Source organism: Ixodes scapularis, unplaced genomic scaffold (genome assembly GCF_016920785.2).
Source record: "Ixodes scapularis isolate PalLabHiFi unplaced genomic scaffold, ASM1692078v2 PGA_scaffold6__148_contigs__length_123643588, whole genome shotgun sequence".
NCBI classification, from domain to species: Eukaryota; Metazoa; Arthropoda; class Arachnida; order Ixodida; family Ixodidae; genus Ixodes; species Ixodes scapularis.
Window position 1 is genome coordinate 120,599,138 of NW_024609881.1, and position 7,060 is coordinate 120,606,197.

The 7,060-nt window shown below is 47.8% G+C and overlaps 2 non-coding genes across 2 annotated transcripts; both read left to right on the forward strand.

Moving 5' to 3' along the window:
- The first annotated feature begins 569 nt into the window (after positions 1-569).
- Trnai-aau lies at positions 570-643 on the forward strand. Its single transcript has one exon. It is a non-coding gene; the product is annotated as a tRNA-Ile (tRNA).
- Positions 644-1,908: 1,265 nt separating this feature from the next.
- Positions 1,909-1,982, forward strand: Trnai-aau. Its single transcript has one exon. It is a non-coding gene; the product is annotated as a tRNA-Ile (tRNA).
- Positions 1,983-7,060: the final 5,078 nt, after the last annotated feature.

Below are 7,060 nucleotides of genomic sequence, written 5' to 3' on the forward strand. Positions count from 1 at the left end.
TTTTAAAAGCATTCTTCGGTTCTTCTTCCTCTTTTTATTAAACGTCAGTTGTTAGTTCAGCCTACTATCCTGTCTCCCTTTTCTCTCCTTCCTGTCGTATTTGCGCTGTTAATTCAACAATATGATCAACCAACTAGCCCACCAGATGATCGTGACTAAGTGGCAGTTTCGCAAGCCTTCGGCCCCCGTACACCGGCAGACAGCGGAAGCGGAGGTAGTAGGGAGTTTTCGTAGATGGTTTTCGCCGTCCCGCAACGCCCTCCGTTACCCGCTACGATACTCTGAACTCTACAGTCAAGGCCATAGGCGCGAAGATTCAGGCTTCGTTGCGTTGGGCTTAGCGGAGGCGGAAACGCGGTCTACGAAAACTCCCTTATGACACGATCGCGTGCCGGTGCTATTCTCATTCAGATCGAAACAGGCATGGGTTCAAGCCAAGATTGAACCTTTAGTCAGTGACGAAATTGCTAGAACCGGAAATATGGCATGCGAGCGTGTTTTCGCTTGTTTTTGAGATTATAATGCTCGATTAAATTAACTGACTCGAGCACGCCTTGCCTTTTCCACCTGGCCTGCTAGCTCAGTCGGTTAGAGCGTCGTGCTAATAACGCGAAGGTCACAGGTTCGATCCCTGTGCAGGCCAGTCTTTTTTTTTTTCTTTTTCAGTGACAGCACGTCATTTTTTTTTTACTAGTGAAATGGCGGTCCCGTTTTCAGTTATCTTGGACTACTAATATCATTAATAACATTATCTCTCTACTCATTGTTCTTTTCCCGCTCAGCAACGTGCATGGCTGGACAGAAAAATGTTGGACCGTTCCAAAAGTGCGCCTGCCAGCCCGCCACTCCAACTACGCTTGAGAGCATCATGCTAATCGAGCATTATGTTGCAATGCGAAAGCGGGCTATTTACAAACAGGTCAACGTTTGGCCCGGCGTGGGCGCTGGTGCGCATGCGCAGAACCCAGATGCGCCTGAAGCGTCTGCGTAGTAGTGTGACGTGAAAAAATTGAGTCGGTGTATTTTTTTTTTTTTTTGTATTATTTCATTTGTCTGATCCTGAGGGTCCTCTTTCTAGGGCATTACGAAGAGGGGGGGGGGGGGGGGGGGGGCAATACATTAAAGTCTAGAGTTCAATTGAACAAACAAAAAACGCACTCTCCTGATAAAATTTAGAGTTATAAACAACAGTTTGGTGCAGGGCTGTACAGGCGCCGGGCTGGAGATTAAAAAATATATATCCCCTTTGTAGGAATTTTGAGTGACAAGCCACGATGAGCGAAATAGCGTCGTTTCAGGCACGCAAAGATAGCCGTGTAAGAAAGGAATTCCTCTTTTCCCCTTCTTTCCAGCTGTTTGCACCACGCTCTCAACCCTGTACCTTTGGTAACACTACGCACAACTGAGGTGATCCCATAGTTGGACAGGGACGAAGTTGAATTTATTGAGAAATGCGGAAATTTTTTTTTAATATGCTTGGGCGCGTTTTGACAGGTCTTAGCGGGTTGATTCTTTCTTTCTTTTCTCTTCGGCTTCTTTCGTGCGTATTTTTCTAGCTGTCACGTGCTGAAATAAACTTGAGTTGTCAGTCAGCGCTGTGCTTGTTTACACTTGTCCCTCGTTTATCCTTTGCTGTTTTTCCCACTCGTACTAGGCAATCTATGAATCTCAAAAACTATTCAGAAAATGGTTAGCGCCAAGAAACGACGAATCTGCACTCTCCGTTTGTTCGGCGGTTTTGAACATCTATACCGAAAATCCTGGTATGTCAAAACTAAAATGTGTAATGCGTTGTGTGTAAGCGTGTTTTATATATATATATATATATCGTAGTACAGCGTTGTTACCGCAATGCAGTTGATATAATCTATCAAATTTCCACACCCGCCGAAGCACTACATCACGTCTGGCCTGCTAGCTCAGTCGGTTAGAGCGTCGTGCTAATAACGCGAAGGTCACAGGTTCGATCCCTGTGCAGGCCAGGTTTTTTTTTAATTTTATTATTAAATGGTTTAATTAATGGTTAATGGCGTGTAATGTTATTCTTTTGTTTCACGTTATTCTTATTTAACGTTTTAGTAGAATTATCAACCGCACCCCATATCACAAGTTATCTGCGTGCGGTGTTTGCAATATTTCACACATTTCTTTCATTTCAAACGCCGAAAATATTTCTTTCCACGCGGTGAATAGCCAGCTTTTAATTCATTGACCTTTTTGCTATAAAAAGAAGTTCGGAAAGTAATAGATTATGTTAGTTGGCTCGTTCTACTTCCCATTTTGAAAGTGAAACCCCGTTTTTATTTATTCCATAAATTGCATTCAAACAACCCCAACTCTTCCCCACCCCCTCCCTTACTTAAATGCTTCAATACCATAAAAATTAGCATATCACTCTAACTCGAAATATTTCGTGGTCACAAAATAATTACAAAATCCGCACTGCGCAAACTTCGCGAAATATTAAGTCAGCGAAAATAAAGTTGTTTACAGTGTATGACTAGCGAATACATATTTCTTGGCCATTCAACTGGAAACGTAAAAAATGAAAGCCGTTTACAACTCCCTGTAACACCGAATTGGAGCGCAGCTCTTGAGGAGGAGGAGGGAAGGGTACTGAGGGTTACCTGTTCTCGGGGCGGGGGGGGGGGGGGGGGGTGTAGCGTGACCTCAGGGGGGGGGGGGGGTCATGTGACCCTGGGGGGTCACGTGACCCCCCAGAAACAATTTCCCGCTAGGTTTAGCGGGAAATTTTTTTCCGCTAGATTTAGCGGGGAAGTTTTTCCGCTAAATCGGGGAATTTTTCCCGCTAAATCTAGCGGGGAACTTTTTCCGCTAGATTTAGCGCGGAATTTTTTCCGCTAGATTTAGCGGGAAAATTTTTCCGCTAGATTTAGCGGAGAAATTTTTCCGCTAGATTTAGCGGAGAAATTTTTCCGCTACATTTAGCGGGGAAAATTTTCCGCTAGATTTAGCGGGGAATTTTTCCCGCCATATTTAGCGGGGAAATTTTCCCGCTAGATTTAGCGGGGAATTTTTTCCGCTAGATTTAGCGGGAAAATTTTCCCGCTAGATTTAGCGGGAAATTTTTTCCGCTAAATCTAGCGGGGAAAATTTTCCGCTAGACTTAGCAGGAAAATTTTTCCGCTAGATTATGCGGGGAATATTTTCCGCTAGGTTTAGCGGGGAAATGTTTCCGCTAGATTTAGCGGGAATTTTTCCCGCTAGAATTTTCCGCTAGATTTAGCGGAGAAATTTTTCCGCTAGATGTAGCGGGGAAAATTTTTTCGCAAGATTTAGCGGGGAATTTTTTCCGCTAAATCTAGCGGGGAAAAGTTTTGCGCTATTTAGCGAAATTTTTCCACTAAATCTAGCGGGGAAATTTTTCCGCTAGATTTAGCGGGAAAATTTTTCCGCTAGATTTAGCGGGGAATTTTTTCTGCTAGATTTAGCGGGAAAATTTTTCCGCTAGATTTAGCGGGGAACTTTACCCATAATGCACCGCGCGGCTACGCCGACGCCGCTCAAGCTGGAAACAGGCCCCTAAGAGCTGCGCTCTAAAAGTGAGCAAACGGAAAAATGCCTTATTATTTTCTTAATGCCCGCTATTCCGGAAAGATATTGATCATTCAATAAACGTAATGCATGCATCAAGTCATTACCCGTGTTAGTCCCGAGTTTTTTTCCTCTGCATGTATACGTCATGAAACGACACAAACGTGGCCGTGAGCGGTTGAGTTCCCGCTGCTCACCAATGGCTCTAGAGAGAGAGAGCTTCACCGGAACCCCGCGCGACCCCCATTGACGTCACAGCGCACGTGACTCGGAAGATGGTGAAGGAGTTGAGAAGTGCCGAATACCTCAATCTTTGTCAATTTCTAAAATAAAAATGTGAAAGCCGCTTACAACTCCCTGTAACGCCGAATTGGAGCGCAGCTCTTGAGGAGGAGGAGGGAAGGGCGCTGGGGGGGGGGGGGGTTAGACTAACCAGGGGGGGGTCACGTGACCTTGGGGGTCACGTGACCCCCAATGCCGATGATGTCATCACTGACGTCACTGATGATGTCATCAGTGACGATGACGATGCGGGTACCGATGACGTCATTAGTGACGTCACTGATGACTTCACCAGTGATGATGACGATGACGATGCGAATGTCGGTGACGTCATCAGTGACGTCGCTGACGACGTCATCAGTGATGATGACGATGACGATGCGGATGCCAGTGACGACATCAGTGACGTCACTGATGACGTCATCAGTGATGATGGCGATGACGATGCGGATGTCGGTAACGTCACCGGCATCCACATCGTCATCGTCATCATCCCTGATGACGTCACCGGCATCCACATCGTCATCGTCATCATCACTGATGACGTCACCGGCATCCACATCGTCATCGTCATCATCACTGATGACGTCACCGGCATCCGCATCGTCATCGTCATCATCACTGATGACGTCATCATCACTGATGACGTCACCGGCATCCACATCGTCATCATCACTGATGACGTCACCGGCATCCACATCGTCATCGTCGTCATCACTGATGACGTCACCGGCATCCACATCGTCATCGTCATCATCACTGATGACGTCACCGGCATCCGCATCGTCATCGTCATCATCACTGATGTCGACGTCATCAGCGATGATGACGATGACGATGTGGATGCCGGTTACGTCATTAGTGTCGATGACGTCATCGGGGGGTCACGCGACATCGCCGGGGGTCACGTGACCTCGGGGGGTCACGTGACCTCGAGGAGGGGGTCACGTGACCTCAGGGGAGTCACGTGACTTCGGGGGGTCACGTGACCTCGGGGGGTCACGTGCCCCCGCGAAGTCACGTGACCCCGGTGGGGGGCTCGCGCGGTGCATTATGGGACATTTCCCATGATGCACCGCGCGGTTACGCCGACGCCGACGGCGACGGCGACGGCGACGGCGACGCCGCTCAAGCCGGAAACGGGCCCCTAAGAGCTGCGCTCTAAAAATGAAAGCCGTTTACAACTCACTGTAACGCCGAATTAGAGCGCAGCTCTGGAGGAGTAGGGAGGGTACTGAGGGTCACGTGTTCTCGGGGGGTCACGTGACGTCGGGGGGTCACGTGAACCCGCCACCGAGGTCACGTGACCTCGGGAGAGGGGGTCCACGTGGGGGGTCACGTAACCTCCCCCGAGGTCACGTGACCCCCCACGTGACCTCGGGGAGGGGGGTCACGTGACCTGGGGAGTCACGGGACCCCCAGGTCACGTGACCCCAAGAGAAATTTTTCCTCTAGATTTAGCGGGAAATTTTCCGCTAGATTTAGCGGGGGAATTTTTCCGTTATATTTAGCGGGGAAATTTACCCATAATGCACCGCGCGGTTACGCCGACAGCGACGGCGACGGCGACGCCGCTCAAGCCGGAAACGGGCGCCTAAAGGCGCGTTCACACTCTTGCAACCGAGTACGACCGAGAAAGACTTCTTGGGACCGGATGCGCTGAGCGGAGCTGGTCCTAAGAGATCGCAAGAGGCTTAAAAACCGGTTTGGTCTCTCTCGGTCGTACTCGGTTGCAAGAGTGTGAACGGGCCTTAAGAGTTGCGCTCTAAAATTAGAAGATGCAGGCAAAAGCGGTTTTTTGTTCTTTACTTCGGAAAGCTCGAGACACCAACTCCCAAATTATTTAAGCCAACCACTGCAACTCAATTTCGCATACGTCATGATGTACCGCAGGAAAGGCTACAAGCGCGAGCTCCTGGCTCTAGGGCACATCTCGGCGACACAAGCTCTCGTGCATTAAGGGCAGCACTCTAAAAAAAAAAGTGTCGATTAAACCCTTTTTCGAGTGCAAGTGATTTGTCACAGAATCCACTCTTTTAAAGAGTAACTGTAAATCTTCGGAAGCAAGTGTATGTTTAACTCTCCCATAGAAGTGTTCAGTTAACCCTTCTATAGAGAGTAAGTGTAATACTTTTGAGAGAGTCAGGGTTACTCTTTTGTTGTGTAAGTGTAAGAGTTAACTTCACTCCTTTGTGTAGAGTAACTATAACTCCATGTGAAGTGTTGCCTAAGCTCTTTGACGAGAGTAAATTTCCCTCCTTTATGTAGAGGGACTATAACTCCACCAACATTGAGCCTGAAGTTTTTTTCTAAAAGATAATAAACCTGAGCTTTCTATCCGCACAGTAATAAATGAGAACGGGACTTGGCAGAAGGTGGTGTTTAAATTCCTGCAACAAGGATTAGGGCATGTAAGGCTTGAAGATTCGCCCTCACTGAGAAACTCGAACGAATTAATTGGCATCCTGGAGGTCCACCATGGCAGGAAGTGCTCGATATTTTCTATGGACATAAAAGACCTTTATTATTCGTTGGAGAAGAGCAGACTGGTGAAGCGAGTGAAAGAGGCCCTGGAGCGTAATCTCGTAAATTTTCAGTCAGGTTCGGGCATTTCGGTAGATTGTTTCCTGACGGTGTTGGATTTGTATCTTCGTTCAACGGTGGTCGAATACGATGGGAAAAAAATTGTGCAGAAAGATGGAGTGTGCATAGGTTCATCGGTGGCACCAGCTTTGGCGGAGATAAACCTGAATTCTCTTGATTCTGCCGTGGTGGAAGGACTAGGGAAAATGCCGTCGGGTAGCTGTATAGTCGGGAGATATGTCGACGACATTGTGGTATGCACCTTTCAGAGTTTAATTGCGGAGAAGCTAGAGTCACTAATAGTGTCATCAGCTCCTGAACAGAAGTTAACAGTGGAAAAACTAACTAATGATGTGTTACAGTTTTTGGACCCAAAACTTCATGTGGGTGAAACCATATACTGAGAGGGGTGTAGCACGATTGCCCCGGGCGCCAAATCTCCGTCACAAAAGCCCCGCGTCATTTGCCCCGCGCTTCGAAAACCCCGCACTCAATGACCCTGTTCTATTTGCCCCTTATGCCAAAATCCCCGCATTTATTTGCCCCCGTGCCAAAACCCCCGCATCCATTGACCCCGTTCTATTTGCCCCCGCGTGGTGGTGGTTATTGCATACGCGGACGTAGACTTGTGTGGCATACG